A 2,390-nucleotide genomic window follows, 5' to 3' on the forward strand; every position below is an offset into this window, starting at 1 on the left:
TTCGTGCACCTTCTTGGCCTGCCTTGTTTATGGGCTCTTTAAGTTTTAAGCAGATGCAGAGCCATATTAGAGGTTATCAAGGATCCCGCATAGAGGAACGAAAGCACCGCCAGGTGGTCAGCTTTCTTAAGGATAGTTCCACATCGATCACCCAGCTCGGTGTAGGTGGTTCGTTGTGCAGTTAATAGGGACGCAAGGGCGTGATCAAAATCATACCTTTCTTGGCCTTTGGTTAAGATCAAGCGTAGTATCTGTTTTTATCAGTTTAATATCTGATGTGTGAGCCTATCATGATATTAAATTAAATTTTTATGGAAGATGTTTTAGTGGCTTGCTGCTGATTCTCTCAAACGTCGCCTTCGCGTTGCACTATAGCTTTGGCTTGGCACGCCCCAACCAAGATCGAAGAATATGAATCATGCACTCTCTCAGTTTCATAGATACATCGGAATTTTGACAAAGTTAAAGTTTAATGGGATGGAGGAAGTATTCATGTTCAGGTGAGTTGAGCAATTTAACAACATTCCTCTTCATCTTTGTTTGTAGCTCACACGCAGCTATTAGATGATGCTTATTCCTCAGCAAAAGATGTCACATGTTTATTTCCCTCTTACAAAAGACCACATGTTTATTGCTCATCCAAAATAAACACGAGAACATTATTCATCATGCAGGCAGTCTCGTTCAAAAAGACCACCAAAAAAGTTTGATCTAGTTGTTTCAATGCAACAAGGTCTTTTCTAAAATGCCCAGCGACAGCTCGCCACGACTCTTCTACCAGAACATACAACAGCAACAGAAACGCTTATGTCAAACATGGATTAAGGCATTCATCAAAGAACTAAAATATCTTTTCACGAAAAAAGAGAGCTGACATGCAAAGAAAGCCGTGACTGCTCGATGGTTTCTAGCATCTATTTTGTGGGCCAAAACTGATGTAGTACATCGAAAGGGACAATGTGCTTTTTAAAATCGCTTAGGAAAAGTTTTGACGGGTCCACAATCAATTAGATAACTTGCATTCTGCACATAAGCAACATCATCTGAGTTAAATAGCCCTGGCTCAGCAACAACCTGAAAATACATAGAAGGTTGGAGGGGGGAAAATTAGGAAAAAAAACCCAGTGAAAAGCATGGCCATTGCCAATTCGTGTCATTTGTTATCCTGTCCATGTCCAAGAAAGGCAGGGGAAACCTACCCTGACTTTGAGGTGCAATGCAATGCAATGCGAAATTCAGCATCACAACAATCAATGAATTCCAGATAATCCTGAAGTTTAACATGGAAAGATAAGTGTGCAGAGTTAAGTGTGTGTAGCATAATTTGTTCATGTTTCACTTGTACTGTAAAACTTGTCTTTCAAATGTGCAGAGTTAAGACAGTAATCTAGATTCAACATGTTAGAGAATATGCGTGTTGTATTATCAGGGGGCCAAATGCCACAATATATAGTACATGTACAGGTGCACATATGCAGAAAGCCCCCTAACATATGGGGAAACTACAATAGACAGATATATACATCTAACACCCCCCCTCAAACTCATGGTGGATCCACAACACTGAGTTTGGAGAGTAAGAAATCATGCTGCGCTCGAGTCTGTGCCTTCGTAAAGAAATCCGCCAACTGCAAATCTGAAGGAACATAATGAACCGCAACAACATCATCCTGTACCTGGGCACGTGTGTAAAAAGCATCCACACCGATATGCTTGGTCAGCTCATGCTTGACCGGATCACGTGCAATACTGATAGCACCTGTACTGTCAGACAAAAGTGGAGTGGGTGTCGTAACAGAGATCCAAAAATCTGCAAGCAACCACCGTAACCAAGTCACCTCAGCAATCAACAAAGCCATAGTCCGCAACTCAGCCTCAACACTCGAACGGGAAACTGCGACCTGTTTCTTCGTCTTCCAAGCAACAAGCGAACCACCAAGAAACACACAGTAAGCAGAAAGCGAATGACGATCCGTAGGATCACTCGCCCATGTAGCATCTGAATAGCACTGGAGCTGGAGAGAGCTAGAACGGGGAAAGAAAATACGACGAGTGATCGTGCCACGAAGATAACGAAGAACACGGAGGAGATGACTATAGTGAACAGTGGTAGGAGCTGAGACAAACTGACTCAGAATATGAACAGGATAAGAAATATCTGGACGAGTGACAGGAAGATAAACAAGACTCCCAACAAGATGGCGATAACGGGTGGGATCAGGAAGAGGATCACCATCATAGGGACGAAGCTTAACATTAAGCTCCATAGGAGTATCGACCGTGCGCTCATCCCCAAGAGCAGCACGAGCAAGAAGATCCTGAATGTACTTTTCCCGAGAGATAGAAAAGCCATCGAAGTGGAGGAAACCTCAATGCCAAGAAAATAGCGA

The 2,390-nt window shown here is 42.8% G+C and overlaps 1 pseudogene; it reads left to right on the plus strand.

Annotated features, from left to right (window-relative positions):
• The first annotated feature begins 212 nt into the window (after nt 1–212).
• LOC124693988 lies at nt 213–396 on the plus strand (annotated as a pseudogene).
• The last annotated feature ends 1,994 nt before the right edge of the window (nt 397–2,390 follow it).

This window comes from Lolium rigidum, chromosome 2 (assembly GCF_022539505.1).
Source record: "Lolium rigidum isolate FL_2022 chromosome 2, APGP_CSIRO_Lrig_0.1, whole genome shotgun sequence".
Lineage (NCBI taxonomy): Eukaryota > Viridiplantae > Streptophyta > Magnoliopsida > Poales > Poaceae > Lolium > Lolium rigidum.